General features: G+C 46.2%; 1 protein-coding gene across 2 annotated transcripts in view; it reads left to right on the forward strand.

The window, feature by feature from the left end:
* ACOXL (acyl-CoA oxidase like) overlaps positions 1 to 21566 on the forward strand; it is a gene marked incomplete at its 5' end in the record, with an annotated part of 295548 nt that overhangs the window by 45951 nt on the left and 228031 nt on the right. The gene's annotated exons all lie outside the window — the stretch shown is intronic.

The raw sequence follows: 21566 nt of genomic DNA on the forward strand, positions 1-21566 counted from the left end.
ATCGAATATAAGATAGTTGTAATTTTGTGGATTGGTTTCTGTGTCCTCTATTCTATACCATTGGTCCACCTGCCTGTTTTGGTACCAGTACCATGCTGTTTTTGTTACTATTGCTCTGTAGTACAGTTTGAAATCTGGTATCGCTACACCTCCTGATTCACACTTCCTGCTTAGAATTGCTTTTGCTATTCTGGGTCTTTTATTTTTCCATATGAATTTCATGATTGCTTTATCTATTTCTATAAGAAATGCCGTTGGGATTTTGATTGGCATTGCATTAAACCTATAGAGAACTTTTGGTAATATCGCCATTTTGATGATGTTAGTTCTGCCTATCCATGAACAAGGTATATTTTTCCATCTTCTAAGATCTTCTTCTATTTCTCTCTTTAGGGTTCTGTAGTTTTCATTGTATAAATCTTTCACCTCTTTTGTTAGGTTGATTCCCAAGTATTTTATTTTTTTTTTTTGAGGATATTGTGAATGGGGTGGTTTTCCTCATTTCCAGTTCAGAAGATTTGTCGCTGATATACAGGAATGCCTTTGATTTATGCGTGTTGATTTTATATCCTGCCACTTTGCTGAATTCATTTATTAGCTCTAGTAGTTTCTTTGTAGACCCTTTTGTGTCTTCTAGGTATAGGATCATATCATCCACAAATAGTGATAATTTAAGTTCTTCTTTTCCTATCTTAATGCCTTTAATTTCTTTTGTCTGTCTAATTGCTCTGGCCAGTATTTCGAGAACTATATTGAATAGAAGTGGTGATAGAGGGCATCCCTGTCTTGTTCCAGATTTTAGAGGGAATGCCTTCAGTTTTTCTCCATTTAGAATGATGCTAGCCTGAGGCTTAGCATAGATTGCTTTTATAATGTTGAGGTAAGTTCCTGTTATCCCTAGTTTTTCTAATGTTTTGAACATAAAGGGATGCTGTACTTTGTCAAATGCTTTTTCTGCGTCTATCGAGATAATCATATGGTTCTTATCTTTAAGTCTATTGATGTGGTGAATAACGTTTATTGATTTCCGTATATTGAACCAGCCTTGCATCCCAGGGATGAATCCTACTTGATCATGGTGCACGATCTTTTTGATATGTTTTTGTATACGATTTCCCGGAATTTTATTGAGGATTTTTGCATCTAAATTCATTAGGGATATTGGTCTGTAGTTTTCTTTCTTTGAGGTGTCTTTATCTGGTTTGGGGATCAGGGTGATATTGGCCTCATAGAATGAATTTGGAAGTTCTCCCTCTTTTTCTATCTCCTGAAATAGATTGTGGAGTATTGGTATTAGTTCCTCTTTAAAGTTCTTGTAAAACTCTGCTGTATATCCGTCCAGTCCTGGGCTCTCCTTGGTTGGTAGTCTTTTGATGGCTTCTTCTATTTCCTCACTTGATATTGGTCTGTTTAGGTTGTTTATATCATCCTGACTCAATCTGGGTAGTTCATATGTCTTAAGGAATGTATCGATGCCTTCACTATCTTCTATTTTATTAGAGTATAGGGTTTCAAAATAATTTCTAATTATCTTCTGTATTTCTGAATTGTCTGTTGTGATGTTGCCTTTTTTATCCCGTAAGCTAGTAATTTGGGTTCTCTCTCATCTTCTCTTTGTTAGCGTGGCTAGTGGTCTATCAATCTTATTTATTTTTTCAAAGAACCAACTTTTAGTTTTATCAGTTTTTTTATTGATTCTTTTGTTTCGATTTCATTGATTTCAGCTCTAATTTTAATTATTTCTTGCCTTCTACTGTATTTGCTGCTGATTTGTTCTTCTTTTTCTAAGGCTTCGAGGTGTAGTGTGAGGTTTTATTTGTTGGCTTTTCCTTCTTTTAAGGAATGAACTCCATGAAATGAATTTTCCTCTTAGTACTGCTTTCATAGTGTCCCAGAGATTTCGATATGTTGTGTCTGAGTTTTCATTTACCTCTAATAATTTTTAAATTTCCTCTTTGATGTCCTCTGTAACCCTTTGTTCATTCAGTAGCATATTGTTTAATCTCCATGTGATATAGGATTTTTCCTTTCTCATTTTATTATTGATTTCCAATTTCATTTCATTATGATCAGATAAAATGCATGGTAGTATCTCAACTCCTTTGTAATTGCTAAGATTTGCCCTGTGACATAATATATGGTCTATTTTTGAGAAGGATCCATGTGCTGCTGAGAAGAAAGTGTATCCGCTTGATGTTGGGTGGTATACTCTGTATATATCAATTAAGTCTAAATTATTAATTGTATTATTGAGCTCTATGGTTTCTTTATTCAACTTTTGTTTGGAAGATCTGTCCAGTGGTGAGAGAGGTGTGTTAAAATCTCCCATGATTATTGTGTTGTGGTCTATTAGACTCTTGAACTTGAGAAGATGAACATAGCTGCACCATTGTTTGGGGCATATATATTAATGATCGTCAAGTCTTGTTGGTGTATGGTTCCCTTGAGCAGTATGTAGTGTCCTTGTTTATCCCTTTTGATTAACTTTGGCTTGAAGTCTATTTTATTTGATACAAGTATGGACACCCCTGCTTGCTTCCGGGGTCCGTATGAGTGATATGATTTTTCCCAACCTTTCACCTTCAGTCTATGTATGTCTTTTCCTATCAGATGAGTCTCCTGTAGGCAGCATATTGTTGGATCTTTTTTTAATCCATTCTACTAGCCTATGTCTTTTGATTGTTTGAATTTTTCAATGATGTTCCCAGGTCTCACTTTTTGCTTATCACAATTTATTATTATTGTTGTTATTATTATTATTATAGCTTTATGGTTATACATAGTAGTGGGGTTCATCCAAACAAACTCATACATGAATGGAAATGGATTTCTGTTCATGATCCCCCCTTTCCCTCCTCCTTTTCCCTCCTGTTCTCCCTCCCGTCTCCCATTCTCTTTCTCTACCTAGACGTCCTTTCACTCATCTACTAATTTGTTTTTGATTGGTTCTTTATGTTATCTAATCCTTCCCTCCCTCTTTATTTTACTCTAACTTCCACATATGAGAGAAAACATTCAACCTTTGAGTTTCTGAGTTCAGCTAATTTCACTAAGCATGAGATTCTCTATTTCAATCCATTTACCAGTGAAGCTGTAATATATGTGTATATTACATATCTATATTATATAATGTATATATCATAATTTCTTAATCCATTCATCTATTGACAGGCACCTGGGTTGATTTCATAATTCACTTATTGTGAATTGTGTTGCTATAAACATTGATGTGGCTATGGCACTTTAGTATGCCAATTTTAAATATTTTGGAAAAATACCCAGGAGTGGGATAACTGAGTGATATGGTGATTCCATCCCTAGTTTTTTGAGGAATCTCCACACTGCTTTCCAGAGTAGTTGTATTGCAGTCCCACCAACAATGTACAAGTGTTCTTTTCTTCCTACCTGCTTGACTCTCAATAGGATGCCTCAGTGTGGAAGTTTGTCTCTTGTTCTTCTGGAAACTTTTCTTCTAGTAGTTCTTCAGTAATTCTTTTTTATCCCATTTTTCTGTTTTCTCAGAACTCTAATTGTTGGGAGGTTGAACTTTTAGCTTGAGGGCCTCTCTTGATTTTCCCCTCATATTTTCCTACAGGAGTTAATCTATATTCTGAACATTTTTCTGATCGCATAGTTTGTTTGCAGAGTTATGTTTAACCTTGAAGAGCTTTTCCTCTTATTTATTCTTTTTCTATATTAGTATGTTATCTTCTGTATGTGCAATTGTGCTGTAATCTCTTTGCTGATACCAACTGGATATTGCTTTCCAGAGTTCTGTTCCCTGAGTTATCTTTCTGTCCCTCTAGAGTCAGTTGGGGTCAATTAGAGGAATGCAGAGGGTTAGGAAGCTGAAGGACTAGAAAATAGCACGTACAATCAACATGAAGTAAGTGCTTTCATGGAGTTATGGGCAGGACCTGAGAAAGTCACCAAGGTTAACTGAAGCCATTCAGAGAAGAGTTCCCCAAAGACAGTATGTTCTGCGTTTTTAAGGACAAGAATAAATTATTTCAGAAACAAAGAAAGGGAAGGACAATCCAGGAAGAGGGGGATGTATGAAGACACTGAAGGGTGAACCAGTGTGGTCCAGTTGTGGGTGAACGGAGGGCTTAACATGACCCAAGTTTGCATGGCCTGCTCGAGAGGCTGTGGTGGGGATACACTAAGTGGACAGGTGAGCCAGGGCCATAATGCACAAGCACTCATGATCTGTGGAGGGCCCGGAGAGGAAGACTTAGCTGCAGGGGAAGGACCAGAGGTGTACTGACCATCCTGACACGCACTCACAAGATGGAGGGGATGAAGGATGGACAGTTGGGACTATGATGATAGTCTAAGCAAGAGAGGATAAGCAGAAAGTGTGGAAGGGGCAGGGGGACAGGATATGATGCATGTGCGGGGCCAGAACAGAGAGAGCAGGTGGGGTGACTGGATGTGAGGGGCCAAGGGCCATAGCAGGTCTGGCCTGATGGCTGTGTAACTTGAACAGGTCTAGGGAGTTGAGAAGGGTCACACCTCGTCCTCTCCCATCGTTAGAGACAGTGCTTCCTTAAATACCCAACTCATTTGGGCTTTTGTAGACCTGTTCTGTCCCTCTTCCTCTTTCAGTCCCCCTTCTTCCTCCTCCCTCTGGGAGCAAGTACTGAATGCACCAGTGGTTTGGGCACCAGTGAAGGTCCTTCCAGGAGGATGCCTCCCTCTCTGTCTGTCACCTCCAGGGATGTGTGGGCATGTGTCTAAGGCTGGCTGCAGTGTCAGCAAGCCCTTCTAAGAAACCCTCCACCACTTCCTCCAGTCTGACTTGAATCAATAAAAAAGGTGACGTTTTGATCTCTGTCTGCAATTCCTTACTTTATTTCTCAATTTGTCCAAAGGTCATGCGGTGGTGGGGGGGTGTTGCCCATATTCAAAATGTATGTATTACCATGTCCCAGATAAAGAGCACAGCTCTCCCACCTCTAGCTGCTCTTGGAGAATACACTGTAAGATGTGCATGTGGAAATCCTGACTGCACTGTAGCTTGACTCACTTTGGAGGGGTTGTGGCTGGGGAAAAAGGAGGTCGATTGAGGTTGGCCCTGACTGGGGGCTCCAAGAACTTCTGTGGAGCCACATTTATTTGCTGCTCAGCAGATTCAGGGGGAAGGAGGTCTTGCCTGGGGTACCTCACCTCCAAAGCTGGTCATTGGGAATGTGAACTTCAAGATGATAAGAGTGCCTCTCTTGATTTTCCCCTCATATCTCTTCTTGGTTACCGTCGACTCTCTGGTCTAGAATAGGTCCTGGCACCCAGTAAGCACTCAGGGAGCAAATAGTGAACAAATGGATGGATGAGTGGAAGGAAAAATGGATGGATAGATGGATGAATGGATGGATATATAGTGATGAAGGGAAGATTTCCTTGGTGGAGAATAAATCAGCCCAGATCACAATGCTATGGGGATTGGGAGTGGGTCATTTGGTGACTTTTAATTCATTTATTCATGTTGTAGTGCTGAAGACTGGATCCAGGGGCTGTGCCTGCTGGGCAAGAGCTCTACCACTGGGCTACATCCCCAGCTCTTATTTGGTGGCATTTTAAATATATGAAGAGCCCTAGAATCCTGAGCTGAATCTCTTAAAGGAATGAAAGAAAACATCTTCCATTTCTCACACATACATCCAGACCTTTGTTTTAAAGCTTTGGGACTCGTGCGCACCTGGGGATTTCGGTCTGGGCAGGCGTGCGCATGGGCAGGAACTACCTTGTTCTTATTTCCTCAGTGCTTGCTTTCTCCTTGGCCGCCCTTGCAGATTGCTCACAGCTGAGCCTCCTGGGTCTGACGACATTGTCAGTGTGACTGCAGTGCTGTTCTGGGCGGATGATGCACAGGTCCCAGAATGGTCTCTGTTCTCTAATGACAGCCGTGTAATAGGTTTAAAGCTTCAGAGAGCAGCCCTGGCCCCAAACTTTGGAGGAGCTGGGCTAGGGGGATTCTTCCCGGGGAGGGAAACTGATCTCAAACTCCAGCAACACAGACCCTGTTGCAGTTCCTCAGGGCCACGTGTCCTCACCTCCCGGCTCTGCACAGCTTGGCCCTTGGGCCGGCGACTCTGCCTGCTTCTTGCTGTCGTCCCCCCAGTCCTAAGTGTGCACACTGATCCCCAGGAGTCTCCCACCCGGCTCTACCTGTTTGCAAGAGCTCTCTTGGCTTCCGGCTCCTCCCAACTGTTAACCGCCTACTTCTCCAACAGCTCCAGGATGTAGGGACCTCACTTGGCACCGAGTACCTAGGAGGCCCTCAGTGGGTATCTGTGAACTGAAGTCAACATGTGCCCAGCCCATCCCAAGCATCTTTGTTGTAATTTGAGCAAAGGTCCATGAGAAGCACAGGAGCTGCCCTGTGCTAATCCTGTCTGCAACGGACCAGGCTCTGGGCGCTCACTCAGTGTCCACTGCAGCCCCACCACACTTCCTGTTGCACAGAGGGAAGATAGAGGCTCCTTGAGGTGAGGCAGCTTGGCAGGGGCAACCCCCTCACGTAGGGCACTTGTGCCCATCCCTGTCCTGAATGTCTGGCAGGTCCCCACAAAATTCCTCTTGTCAATGACCCTTTGTTTTGAGGCTACATTAGAAAAGGAAGAAAGGATATACTGGGGCTCAAGTAGAGTGCCTTGGGTTTGTTTCTGGAAACTTCCGTGCTCTTTACTTAGGTAGTTGTGCTTCCTTTGACCTTGAGGTTGACCCACCCGATGTGACATTCCAAGGATTTCATCCTGCATACCTCCAAGGGTGTAAGAATGGTGGGGACTTGAATGTGATTCTTGTTTCCAGGGATCTTCTAGGTCGGGTGGTCTGGGTGATGGATGTGAGCTCTGGGGTGACCCTGCTGGGTCATGTTTTCTTTATTAACATTCATCTGGTGATAATATCGGAGCTAGTAGACTTTTTTAAAAATATTTGCATATCTCATTTCTTTGTCTAATTAGTGTGGTGAGAACAGTGTCCCAGTTTTCATGCTTGAATAAATAGCTGTCATGGTGGAAGGCGCTCAGGGGCTGGCTCACCGCAGTGCTGTCTTCCTTATGTTTTCCATCTCAGCTAAGCTCTGCTGCAGTCCACGCTCCCAACTTGTCTTTAAAAAGAACTGATCTTGTCGGCCAAATGTGTGACATACCTCCTCAACTCAGAGGACACCTTTGTCAGAGCCTTGGCAGGAATCTGAGCATCCCGTCACTAGGGCCTAATGCTTAGTACACAAAGCCAACTCTGTGCCTATGTTCCACTTTCAAAGTAGGCAGAATAGAACAGGGGGAAGGATTTAATTCAAGTATGGCCTTCCTCTGCGTGACCCACCTTCATGACCTTGCGAATCCTGAAGTCGATTCTTTGCAGCCTGGTCAAAGGTGAAACAGTACTGTTAAGTGCCAGGTGCCTCTTCTTCAAACCTAAAAGTGGTGTCCCCATCTCCTGAGGCTGTTGATGGGATTCTCTGAACCTCTGTATTAAGGTCATAGGGTCCTTTGTTCCTACCACAGAGCCCCCTCATAGACTTTAGTGTGGTCTTGGTTATTTCCAGACGTCACCTAGTTGGTAAGAGGTAGACCTGAGATTTGAACCCGTTACCTGTGTCCATGTCTTCAAGCCAAGGAGACTGCTGGGATAGGGGTGTGAATGCTTGTGGGGTTGAGGCAGGGTGTTTTAGAAGGAGGAGGCTCTGACATGTTTTAATCCAGAAGGAAACGAGGAAACAGGGAGAGGTCAATGCCGCCAGAGAGAAGGAGATTGCCAGAAAGGAGTGTCACAGGGAGACACAGGACATGACATTAAACACAGGTGGAAGGTTGGCCTTGGAACCAGAGACATGAGAGGCAGAGTCTGAAGAGAGAAAAGGCTTCAGAGAAGTGAGGACAGGCCAGGAGATGAGTTCTGTCCTCTCAGGAGTGAGGGACAGGTCAAGGCCTGAGAAGCAGGAGCCGGGTATGTGTGGAAGCTTAGGAAGAAGAGGCTCATGTTAGCCGGATCACCACATTGTGACAAGCTTCCTGCAAAGGTCAAATTGAAGGAGGAAAAGTTTATTTTGGCTCATGGTTTCAGGCCATGGTCAGTTGGCGGTCTTGCCTGGGCCTGTGGAAAGGCAGAACATCATGGAGGAAGTATACTGCTCACCTCATAGTGGCAGGAAAGCAAAGAGAGGGAGAAGGGGCCAGAGTCCCCATGTCCCCCTTGAAGGAACACCCCAATGACCTACCTTCTATCCACTAACTCTACCTCCTGAAGGTTCCACACCCCCCCCACTTCCATGGCATCACAGGCTGGCAACCAAGCCTCAACACATGGCCTTTGAGGGACATTTGGAATAGCAGGGCCCAGTCCCCACAGCCACTCAGTGCAACAGAGTGGGGGGGGGGGAGACAGGTGGGCATGAAGAGGGCTGTGGGCTCCAGTGGAGCTGGGGTGCTTGGTCCTGCAACGTGGAGGTGTAGTTTTAACACAGAGGTAGGGAAATAGAATGGTTGGGTTAGCCCCGGTTAGAAAATTCACCAATTAGGTTTCAGAATGACAGGGTGTCACTGTGAGGTGACATCTCCTGGGGAAGGTGTGACTCGGGTAAGCCCAGGAGATGAGGGTGGGAGGGGGTGGAAGGAAGGGAGACTGTGGTCAAGGGAAACTTTCCCCCTTCCACCACTATTGGACACCAACTGCCAGTGAGTGACATACATTGGCAGTCCATCTCTGTGTCTCAGTGCCCAGCAAATATGAGGCATCTGTATGGAAAACTGGATGGCAAGACTGTGACTTGAAGTGCAATCCATTAAAGGTGGACTTTCACCTGGCCTCCTGGTCAGGTGCAGGGACGGTCCTGCCTTTCCTCAGTTCTTCATTCTGTCCTGAGTGTGGAGGGGGTGTAAGTGGGGGATTCCCAGGGGTGAAATCCCTCTCGAGGAACATTTAAGATCTTTGCCCCTTCTCTTTCTTGCCTGTTTGTGTGAGTTTCTATTCATCAGAGGATCTCGAAGCTTTGAGCGTGGAGCCTTCACACAGGATGCCTGGGCTCCGACCAGAGATTGGGTTGCCCAACGCTGCAGGTCCAGAGATGCCACCTCCCACCTGGGTGGAGAGGAACCTCTCCCCTGGATGTGGCTCAGAGTCTGATGCCCTTGGAGCTAAGTGGGACCTTTGCCAAGACCTCTGGGGCCAGGCAGGTGCTGTCCGTCTCTTTACTGCCCCAGGTCAGGTGGCTGCCCACTTAACATGGCCAAGGTAGTGTTACCAACTTTCTCAAGTGACTCCCCCACCTTCGTATGAGCACCCCGGCTTTGAATGTGGGCAATTACCCTGCCCCTCCTTAAGGGTGAAGAACCTACGTTATCTATTTGGAATTCTTCCCCCCCCCTTTATTCATTTATTCAATTACTTCTTTATATGTAGTATAAATGTACTTTTGGACTTTTAATTTGCACTTTGGGTTATAATCGAATACTACTTCATTTATTTTGTTGTTAAAATAGTTTCAGCTTCAGCTATTGAGAGCTCTTTTATTTGGCTCTTATTTTCCCGTGACATGCGCGCGCGTGTGTGTGTGTGTGTGTGTGTGTGTGTGTAGACTTTTTTTCCTTTTATTTAGTTATCTATTTTTATTATTTTCCCCACATTTTTATTGTGCACTACAATTGTACATGATGGTGGGATTTGTTGTGACATATGCGTACATGCACAAAATAGAACAATATCATTGGCTCCCCAACACTTCTCCCCTCCCTCCCAACCTTCCATCCCCTAGTCCTGTTCCTCTACTGATCTCCCTTTGATTCGCATGAGATCACTGTCCCCCTCCTTTCTTTCCCTTTTTCCTCTCTAGCTTCCACATGACAGAAAACATACATCCCTTGACCTTCTGGGTTTGACTTATTTCACTTAACACAATGGCCTCTAGTTCCATCCATTTTCCAACAAATGACATAATTTCATTTTTCCTTATGGCTGAATAAAGCTCTATTGTGGATGTAAACCACATTTTCTTTATCCATTCATCCGTTGATGGCACTTAGGCTGGCTCTATAGTTTGGCTATTGTGAACCGTGCTGCTATCAACATGGTATGCGTGTGTCACTGTAGTAAGGTGACTTTAATTCTTCAGGATAAATAGCAATGAGTGGTGTAGCTGGGTCACATGATGATTCCATACCTAGTCTTTTGAGGAGCCTCCATACTGATTTCCATAGTGTTGTGCTAATTTACAGTCCCACCAACAGTGTTTCTCCCCATTCTCTCTAGCATTTATTATGAGTATTCTTGATGCCTGCCATCAGACTGGAGTGAGATAGAACCTCACTGTTACCAACTTTCTCAAGTTACTCCCCCACCTTCATATGAGCACCCCGGCTTTGAATGTGGGCAGTTACTCTGCCCCTCCTTAGGGGTAAAGAACCTACATTATCTATTTGGAATTCTTCCCCCCCCTTTATTCATTTATTCAATTACTTCTTTATATGTAGAATAAATGTACTTTTGGACTTGTAATTTGTACTTTGGGTTATAATCGAATATTACTTCATTTATTTTGTGGTTTAAATAGTTTGCATTTCCCTAACTGCTAATTTGCAGGAAGCCCTTTCTTTCTTTCTGGCTTGCCAATGTGCTCCAGCTCATCTTGTGCTTTTCCTGCCCCAGTCCTAGGAGCCCTGGTATCTTCTATTGAAGAAAGCTTTGGGAAGACAAGATTTGGGTGCTGTGAGTTTTCTTGGCCACTGGAATGTTGTTACCTCTGGGCCTTCCCAGTTCACAGAGCAGGGAAGGTACCCGTATCTGTACATTTGCATTAGTGTGCATCTATGTTCAGTGAAACACGAATCCTTGTGTGGTCTCGACTCTGATCCATCACCACATGGGTCACTCCAGCCTTCTGTCATGGTAGCTGCTCCTACAGTGAGAAGCCTGGCTCAGGCACCTGCTGTCCATGTGCTTGGCTGGTCAGCTGCAGTACATGCACTTGCTGGCCCCAGGGCTCTGTACTCACCCCTCAAGAAGTGACGCAATCGTGTGCAGGCCAGTGCTCATGTGCAGCTCACTCACTTCAGTCCACGTTCAGCTCCAAGATCACTTCATTGAGCACCTTGATCTCCCAGCTCCGCAGTCAGGCTCTTTTATCTTAGTCTGTATTCTGCCATGTGATGTGTTTTAGTGGCTTGCATTAAGTTCCACTCTTCATGCTTAAATTCTATGGGTTTTGACAGATGCAGAGTTTGATGCATCTGCTACTTCAGTGCCATGCACTTTTGCCACCCCCAGCAATCCCCTGTGCTTCACCTGTTGGGCCCTCCTGCTTCCCTAAACCTTGCCAGCCCCTGACCTATTTACCATCTGTCTGGTTTTGTCTCTTCCAGAATGTCCCATAAGTAGAATCATATAGCCAGTGGCCTCTCCGAGTATCTTCCTGTACCTAGCGCTCTGTGTTCATGATCCCTCCTGGTTCTCTACTGTTGCTGAATGGTTTTCTTGGTGTGGATGTACTCCAGGCTGTTTACCAGCTACCCCTTGAGGAATATCTTGGTTGTTTCTAGTTTGGGGTGATTATGAATAGAGCTGCCATAGATTTGTGTGCAGGTTTTTGTGTGGATGTGATTCTTCATGAAGTGAGAACACCATTATTGGGTGATACTGTAAACTATGAGTAGCTTTCTAAGAAACAAACTGTCTTTCAAAGCAACTCTATCATTTTTGTATTTTCACCAATGATTAATGAGCAAGATTTTGTTCTGGGTGTCAGATAGATGTACCCCTTCTGATAGGTGTGTAGCAGTATCTTATTGTTATTTTAATTTGCATTTCTCTGATGGCAAATGATGCTCAGCATCTTTTCATAGGGTCCTTTGCCCTTTATATTTTCTTTGGTGACTGTTCAGATCTTTTAGCCTCTTTCTTTCTTTCTCTTTCTTTCTTTCTTTCTTCTTTCTTTCTTTCTTTCTTTCTTTCTTTCTTTCTTTCTTTCGTACTGGGAATTGCACTTGACTACTGAGCCACATCCCTAGCCCCCTTTTTTGGTATTTTATTTAGAGACAGGGTCTCACTGAGTTGCTTAGTGCCTCACTGTTGCTGAGGCTGGCTTTGAACTTGATATCTTCCTGCCTCAGCCTCCCAAGCCACTGGGATTACAGGTATGTGCCACCGTGCCCAGCTCTTTTAACCTATTTTTAAAAATATTTATTAATTTTTAGATATATTTGGACACAGTGTCTTTATTTTATTTACTTATTTTTATGTGTTGCTGAGGATCGAACCCAGTGCCTCACACATGCAAGGGAAGTGCTCTGCCACTGAGCCACAGTCCAAGACCTCGAACTCCATCTCCTCCTCCTCCTCCTTCTCCTCTTCTTCCTCCTCCTCCTTCTCCTCTTCCTCCTCCTTTTTTTTTTTTTTTTTTGAGGGGGGAATATGAATGTCCAGTTGCTGGGGCATCCTTTACCATGGAGACTGTCCCATCTGATTGAATTGCTTTTCTGCCCTGTCAGAACTCAGTGGATTCTGTCTGTGTGGGGCTATTCCTGGGTCCTGTGTTGTGCGCCTTGACCTGGGTATCCACACTGTCTCTAAGACTAAGTTGCCTTCATGCTATAATTTTGGAATAAAATAGTGTGAGGTTTTTTTTAAAGCTTCATTGTTCTTCAATATTGTTTTGGTTATTCTAGATCTTTTGCTTTCTCCTATAAATTTTAGAATCAGCTTATCTATACCTATAAAATAGCTTGATTGTATTGTGATCACAAGAATTGATAACCTTAGTGGCACTGCATCTTCTAATTGATAAATAGGCTTCCTCTTCTTTTATAGACCATCTTCTGTTCCATTTTTAAAACTCTGTCTCCCCCGTTTAGATGGTTCATACTCATCTATCTTCAAGCTCACTGACTTTTTCCTTTATTCTCTCCGTTCTACTGTCCAACCTGTCCAGGGAACTTTTATTTTCAGAGATACTGTTTTTCTTCCATGTTTCTTGTTTTTATCTTCAACTTCTCTGTGGAGCGTTTATATATATATATATTAAATAGATCATACATTCTTTGGCCTCATGGAGTATGGCAACAATATGTACTTTAAAGCTCTTATCTGGTAATTCCAGCATCTGGATCATCTTAGAATAGGCATTTACTAGCTGTCTTTTCTCTTGGGAATGGGTCACATTTTCCCAGTTCTTTGTAAATGAGTAACTTTGGATTGTGTTCTGGACATCGTGATTATTTTGTTTTGAGGACTCTTGAGTGATGTTATATTCTTCTGAAGAAAGTCGATGTTTGTTTCAGCAGGCAGTTAACCCAGACTCAAGGCCTGACCTTGAACCTCATCCCTTCTTCTCTGTGTTCAAATCTCAGTCCAAGTCCTTGAGCTTTTCTGCATGGCTTTGAATTTGCACGCGGTCTGGGGGTCAGCCAGAGACCCAGGCAGGGTTCAGGCGCAGACTTGGGATGTCCCTCTCTTGCTCTTTCTTCTCTTGAGATTCCTCTTTTTGCTCCAGGGACTGTGGTTGCCTTGGCTGACTCCCTGGGTTCCTCCAAGAAAGACAATCGTTTTAATCTCAGAGTTTTACCCACCCATGCTGTGCTAGTCCTTAACCATGGCCTGTTTTCAAGAGAAAAACTGGGGAAACCATAAGACAGCAAGAACAGTAAAACCCAGGGGCATTTCCAGCCCCAGGTGGTTTTTCCAGTGCCGACCGTCCACTTGTTCCACTCTTCCTGGGGCCCTGGTCCTGGGTGTGCCCAACAGCAGGAAGGCACGGAGCAACATTGGACAATGAGCAGACTTAGCATCTCTCTAGAACACTCAGCTTAGGTTTAGAGGGCTTAGGCCAGGCTGATGCCAAAAGACGGTGATAGCCCCAGCAATTCCCACAAAGCGGGGTGACTTTATTTAATTGTCTGTTTCCAAATTGGTTATTTATCAGCAAGGGATGACAGACATTTTTGGACAGGAAGTTCTCTTTTTGCCTCTCTCCCCTCCTGTGTGTCTTAGGCAAGGGCCAAGGTGAACCTTTCAGAAGCACTCCCTTGTTCAGACATCTTCAGCACCTCTCTGTTGTCTCAGGGTCAAGCTCCCACAAAACCCCATAGTCTGACCCCAGCCATCCCTGCATGTTCAGTCATCTTCTAGTTTGTGAGCTCAGGCAGGGAACACTTGCTGAACTTCTATCTCCCAATCCATAAAATGGGAATAGCATGGTTCCTGATCAGAGTTGTTGACAGGATTAGATGAAGTGCTATTTCTGCAGCACATGGCATCATATTTGACAGGCAGAAGATGCTCCTTCATACCACCCATGGGCACATTTCACTCCAACTTCCCACCTGGCTCAGATTCTAATCTGAACCTTATATTTCAGATGCATTGAAAGGTGTGTTTTCACACAGAGAGACACACCGCTCTTCCCACTTTGTTGGTGGTAACACTGGAGTGTAGCCATGGAATGGCCATATTGATGTTAGAGACATGTCAGGTTCAAGTTTGAAGACACCAGGCTTTTGCCTGAGATTTGGGGAATTTATTTTGCTCTTTTCTGGTTTGACTCTTTTAAAAAGCAGTTAGGCTCTTCGCTGTGCAGCGCACCAGTAATCTCTTCTCCAGCTACTGGAAAACCTTTCTGCGCAGTCTGGTGCTCTGTGCAGACGGGGCTCCTATTCATGGTGAGGAAGCTGCATGGGCAGCACAAGAACATGGAGTCCCCAGAGATGGCTGTCCTGTCAGCTCTCAGCATCTAGGAGGCAGATGCAAACTTCGTGGGACTTAGGGTGCCACATGGAAGTGGAGGTGATGCAAATTCCATGATTTCAACACACACTCACAGAGCTCCACGGTGGGTCTGGCCCTGGACTAGATGCGGGGTGGGAGGTGAACCCCCATCCTCCAAGAGTGTGCAGGGCGGTGGGAGGAGGTCTGTGTGTAGCCAGCAGCCCCGACATGTTCCCTGCAGAAGTGGCCAGAGAGGGATGCACGAAAGCCAGGGTGGGGCGTGAGACCCCCAGGGGCTGTGGCATCTAGGGCTCTATGTGAATGAACTTTGAAAGGTGAATGAGGTCCCTGAGGGCCGCCAAGATGCATGTGCAGGGTGGAACAGTGCTCTGCACTTTGAGGTCAGGTGTGCCGATGGAGTCAGAGGCCGGGTGGTCAGAGAGAGCTGGGGTCAGGGAGGTGGCTCTAGAGCCTGCCTTCATCTCCTGGCCACAGAGAGAACCAGAAGCCTTTTCAGCTCTGGCTTTCTGCTAGAGGGAGGCAGTCCCTTTAGAAGTTCCTGCTGTCCTTCCTGTGAGGGAAGATGACACTCAAGAAGGTGGCAACAGGGAGGCACAAGGTCCAGAGCTGCTCAGCTGGAGGGATGCACTGACCCCAGCCAAGGGCGGGGGGCGTGAGCTGTGCATAGCGGGTGGGGGAGGGACACATCTTCCTTTTTATGAGGTCGCCCCTCAGTGTGGAAATGCCTGTCCCTCATGTTCTTGCTTCTTCAGACTACCTCCTAGCGTGCTTCTTGTGTTGCTGTACCATCTTCTTCACTGTAATTTATGTTGGCAACAAACTATTGAGTGATGTGTAACTGATGGAATTCTTCTCCCATTAATTAGCAGTCTGCCTCTCCTCAGGGGCTGTAGTGTGCGTCTTTAGATTCCCCTTCTTTTAGAGTGTTTCCTTAGAGACAATCTAAGGTATCAAGACCTTCGTGACTCCTCAAGACATTTTGTCAAATTGCTTTCCAGAAGAGCTGGCTGACTCATGAAGCTGCCTGTGGTGTGTGAGTAGCTGCTTGCTCCTGCTACTGTCCCTGGGCTGTTCTTCCTACATCCGGTCCCTGCAGATGTCAGTGGCTAAGAGCAACCAAGCGTTCACTTTGTGCGGAGGGCTTTGCACGCAGGTCGCTCAGCCTTTCCATCAAGTCTGCGAGTGAGGAACACTGCGGTCCCCAGGGAGGGAAGGGGAACCGAAGCACAGAGTGTGTCATGGCCCAGGTCACAGGGCTAAGAAATGGTGGGCTGGGCTGGGATTAGGTAGACTCCTGGGGAGCCCTTGCTGCCTGAGGCTGTCCCCAGCTTGCAATCTTGTTGTTTACACGTCCATTTTGTTTGTTTATTTTGGTGAGGTTGAGTGTGTGCCCACGTGTTTGGTACTTGGAATTCCTTTTTTAGTGACTTTTCCTCTTATGTCTTTCATAATGTTTTATTTGCTAAACTCTTCACACCCCATCGCTCCCTGGTTTGGCGCCAATACATCCCAGTGTTGATGACCTCTGCTTCTGGGGCGGGGCCTGTCCTGGTCTTGGCTGAGTGGAGGTGCCCTGGCCTCCTGCCTCCAAGCTCTGCAGGAGCTTTGGAGGAGAAGGTGGTGCCTGATTCAGGTTCCTAGGAGACAGCTGTGAGGCCGAGCACGACTGGTGTCCCCAGTCACCTGGGCCTGAGGACCTGAGGCCTGCTTCCTGAGGCTGGTTGGACAAGCACCACATTGGTTTCAGTCTTGGCTCCACGTCTGTTTCCACTAGTCCAGCAGCTTGTCTTTCACATTAGCCTTCAAAACTTTCAGATCTGGAGTACTAGGTTTCTGAAGAGTCTGGGAAGAGCCTATTTATTCCACACACACACGCGCGCGCGCGCGTGCCCACACACACACATGCACACAATGTGTCCCCTTCTTTCTAAACTTAAGAACTTAAATGTGCTTTTTTCCAGGGAAGAGTAATGTTGTGAAATAAACTCAGTAAGTGAAGAATGTGTGGTACTTCACTTGTTCGACCCATCTTGCTGTCTTTTTCCTCTTTTGGTGGGAATGACAGAAGAGAAGGGGCTGCAGTCCACTGGGGCTGCCAGGCCTGCCCTTGGCCTCTGTGAAGCTGGGTGTCCTCTTCTACCATGGGACAGTGAGGAGGCCCCTCACTATCGAGGATCGATGCCCATGGAGAGATCCCCAGGCTGAGTGCAGGTTGCTGAAAAGGCATTAGGAGGGTGAAAAATGCAGGGTGCTTCCCTCTGAGCTGTCTCAAGAGTGCCACCGTCCCCTCCACCACTTCTGACAGCTAACACCAGCTTGGGTGGTGCCCAGCATGCTGCTAAGCTTTTTCCAAATGTCACTGGTGCTTCTCAAACCTGATGCCTGGAGGAAAGCCTGACACCAGAGTTTCTGATTCAGTGGGTCTGGGGGATAGGGCCTGGGGAACTTGCACTTCTCACCATTTTCCCCAGAGGCCAAGGCTGCTGGTCCACGTGTGTGAGGTCTGAGTTAATCTGTCTGAATCAGCCCATGAGAGGGAGACGTGCTCATTCCACAGTGAGGAGGCAGAGGTAGAGGAGGTCAGGGGCCCTGACCACACAGCTCCTGGGCGCTGGCCACCAGCATCTCTTAGCGAGTTAGCTTATCAGTGGAAACCATGAGAGCATAAGGAAGACCCCAGGCTGGGGGTGAGGGAGCTCTGGAGGGCATAAGGGGGCTTCTGAGTCAGGCACAGAGGGTCAGGGAGACCTGGGGTGGTGCGAGGGGAAGACGCCATGGAGGGTGCTGTGCCGGTGGCATGGGGGTGTCCTGGCTCAGCAGGAGGGCAAAGCAAGGACAGTAGGAAGGGGCTCAAGACCTCTGCTCTGTGGGGCTCTTTCTCCCTGCCCACCTGACCTGGAGGTTGACATGTCCAGGTGCTGGCTGTGTGGACTTTCCCTGCGCGGTGTCTCTATCCATGTCAGATTCTGTCTGCCATGTGGCTCTGAGCAGGGGACTCTGCTCCTCCGTGGATCTGCATGGGAGACTGTCCCCGCTGTGGCTCTGCTCCCATGAGGCTCTGTCCACGCTATGGCCACAGTGAGTGCCGTCTTCTCTTCGTGCAATGCTCTGTCTGTGTGTCTTTCCACACGGTGGCTGTGTGTGCATGGCTTTCTCCTCACACTGGGGCTCTGTTTGGGGTGCGCGCTGCATCTCCTCCCCTTCATGTTTGTTTTCTGTAAAAGGCAGGGAAGAAGCAGTTTAAGAAGTGCAGAAAAAAATAAATAACAAAATTGCTTATTGTGTTTATTTTGTGATATTGTAATATTTAGACCCTTGAAAAGAAAAAAATAAAAGTATAAAAAAAAAAAACCTCCCATAAGGAGGAAAGGGGAAAGCCTTACAAGGAACATGATGGCTCTTTCCAGATTTGTCACCAGAGAGTGAGTTCAGGTTTGAGGCTCTGAACACCCTGGGGGTGAGGCGGGGGTGCATGGCTGCACAGAGACTCCCGGCAAGGTTGCAGACTGGTGGCCCCCTTGGCTGAATCCCACGGACATGTTTTGTTTGGCTCAAATGGTATTTGAAAAATATTCAAAGTAGTTTAAAATGTGGGAGTTTTTGTAATAATCCCCCTGATTGCTAGCATTTCTTGAAGAACCGGGAGTGCCAGAGGAGAGTGGCTGGTTGATGGCTGAGGAAGGACCTGGCTCTGGTCACAGCCCTGAAGCCCTTGCAGCATGGGTCCTGGGGCCCCGTGTGCCACCCTGGTCTGGGGAGTTCTGGACTCAGAGCTGCACTTAGCAGCTGGGTGACTGTGGGGCCGGCACTTCCTGGAGTCTCTCCCCTCACCTGATGGCTGGTCAGCCTGTGTGTGTGTGTGTGTGTGTGTGTGTGTGTGTGTGTGTGTGTGTATAACAGAGAGAGAGAGAAAGAGAGAGAGAGAATCTCGAGCATGCAGCCAGTGCCCAGCTGCACAGGGACCAGCGGTTGTTGTGGAAGAGGCGCTCAGTGGCCATCCATGGACATGAAAGGGAATTTCCTGGCTGCTTTCTGTGATCCTTTAAATCATTCCTTTCTTTAAGAAAAATTTATAATGTTTCAAAAATGTGTTTCTAAAAATTATTATTATTATTTTACAAGATCTGCATCGTCTGCATGGTGCTTTCTCAGTATCTGGCCCCAGCTGGAGCACTTCTGGGTGTTTTATGGCAAATTATTCTCAGATTACCCTTTAATGCAGGAAGGGCTGCCTGTTGTCTGAGCTCCCTGGGCCTTACGAAAACCCTCCGACTTGATACAAAACAGCTGCCTCGGCCAGCTGTTCCAGAAAAGGAGCATTTTCAGCGTGAAGCAGCAGGAAAAGGGGTTTTGTAGCTGGTGGAGATTTTGAGAAATGCTAAATTACTCTTTCTTTGCCATTAAACTGTGATTTAATTTTGTGACTAACAAATTGTGTAAATCTAAAAAAGAAGAACTCGGCGTTGCTGTTGGTTACGTGTGTTCTGGCAACACTTGCATAGGTCCTGAGGGGGCTTCCCCAGGGAGGGCAGCAACTCCGCTGACCTCCCGTCCCTGGGCCTCAGCCTGGCTGGGCTGGGGTCAGGGGTCAACCGCGGCCTCTCTCCCCTCTCTGGGGTCCCTGCTGAGACCAGCAACAAAGGGGTCAATTGTCTGAGGCCTCCCTTTGTCTGAGGGGCTGCAAGGGCAGCTCTGAATGCCACAGTATTGAGGCAGATGCATAAGCAAGTAAATGCACATCCTGTGAGTGTGTATGTGTGAACCTGTGTGCCCCGTGTGATGGTACCTGCCCATGTGAGCAAGAACATGCATGCATGTGTATGCATATGAACAAGCATGTTGCACATGTGCACTACAACAGTGTGCACATGTTCAAGTATGGAGGTGTGTATGTGTAAGTGTGCACCTGCACACGAGTGTGTACAAGCAGATGTTGCACACGTGTGTGAACGTGCCTGTGTGCTTGTGCGCTAGACTTAAGGGTATTTCTGAGCTGCTGGTGCGTCTTAGCAGGGTGAAGGGCCTCAGAGAGGCGGATGCTGTTCGGAATGCCATGGGAACATCGTCTCTGATTCCTCTCTCAGCAGGTCACGCAGTTGCCTTCCCCTGGGTTTGCCAAGGTCCAGAGCTCAGAGACCTCCCCTCTCCTTTTCCTCTGTGGGAATGAGAAAGCAGGCTCAGGCTCCTCCTCTCACCATTCAGAGGACAGCACTGCCTCATCAGCCTATTGGGTCTGTGATTTCAAAGCGAGACCCACAACAACTTTCCTGTACTGTTCCAACACTTTTCAGGGCTGTCTGGTTGGATCAGTGCTTTCTATGTGTAGTTTCAGCCATGTTCAGAATGACCATTGAAATCTCCTGTTCTGGCCCACGTCCAGTTGTTTCCAGTGTAGCCCCAGGGCCTTTTGCCTGTGCCCCACTGTCCTGGTCCCTAGCACGGCCTGCACACACCGAGGGCTTCAGAGGCCTTCGATTGATCTCGCCTTGGGTGTGAACTGACCCTGTCCGCTGGAGTTTCCATGATTCACAGTGCTGTCCGTATAAAGGCGTTCTTTTAAAAGCAACAATAAAATCAGATGAATAAAAACGCTTCATTGAAATTTACCTTTGCCAAAGACTTACCTCCCAGCCCCTTTCTGCAGCTCAGCTGCCCCAGGATCACTTTCTCTGCTTTTCTAATTCTTCCCCTCCCACCCTCATTTCCTCTCCCTGCTCCAGCACGGGCTTATCTTTCAACTGTGGAAAAGCCACCCATTAAACTGTACTCCAAAGCTTATCAAAATATTCAGTCAGTAAAATTATCTTATAATTAGCCCAACTGTAAGCCAGAACTTTCTAACCCCAGGAAATGTAAAGTGACGCAGCATGTAAAATCTGCAAATTGCTCATCCTGACCTCTCTGGCTACAGTTTCAGCTTTTCTTTCTTTCCCAAAGTAATTTCCTCCTCTTCTTCAGTCCCTGAGGCATCTTTCTCTTCTATTTACTGAAATCTCAAAGAAAACCGATTCCTTGCATAATTGAGATAGATAATGGAATACATTCAGGCGAGTGTGCTATGAAATCAACTGGATGTGTTCTTCCAGGCTTTCACTTTTGCACATTATTTTTGTAAACTTAAGTGTGATTTCCTTGGTTCTCGGTGGCTCACCTTGGTTGGTGCTTGCGTTTTGGGTGCCTGCAGTGATAACACTCGGGGAGTCTTTATGGAGCTGAGCCAGCCCAGCAACATCCGGGGACTCTGCCGTTTGTCCCACTGGACCATAACGTTGGACTTTCTTACCTCAACTTTTACTTTGTTCTCCCTCCTCTTCTCTCTGCCCTGCCTGTCCCAGCCGCCCCCTGCCTGGAGTCCCGCCTGACATCTTGCATCATTCAGTGCCATAAACATGCCCCCCCACCACAGGGGGATATCAAGGACACCACAAATGATATTTGGGGATTTCAAGGTGCAACTTAGACCTTTTGCAAAGAAATGATATTATAGACAACCTTGGGCTCTTAATTGCTGTGAGCTTTAAGTTCCTAGTGTGACAGTTGGACAGGTCTGTGAGTCTCCTATGTGAATAAAGCTTGTTGGGCAGTGATGATCGCTTGTTCCATGGTGAAATACTTTCAAAGTTCTAAAAACAAGTGGAATAATTAAATTTTGAAACATTTTCATTGTTAGAGTCTGTAAACAAGTCAGGATGGCGCCTGGCATTTTGCCAGAGGGAGTGGTTTGTGAAGTAACTCCAGTGAGCCATTAAGTGTGGAGATTCCTTATTGGTTGACTGCTGTATCTAGTTTATGTTAATCAAGATAAGCTGTGTGGAATGTATATATACTCCTCCTGTCCTACA

The sequence above is a fragment of the Spermophilus citellus genome (genome assembly GCF_964194105.1).
Source record: "Spermophilus citellus genome assembly, chromosome: 13".
NCBI lineage: Eukaryota > Metazoa > Chordata > Mammalia > Rodentia > Sciuridae > Spermophilus > Spermophilus citellus.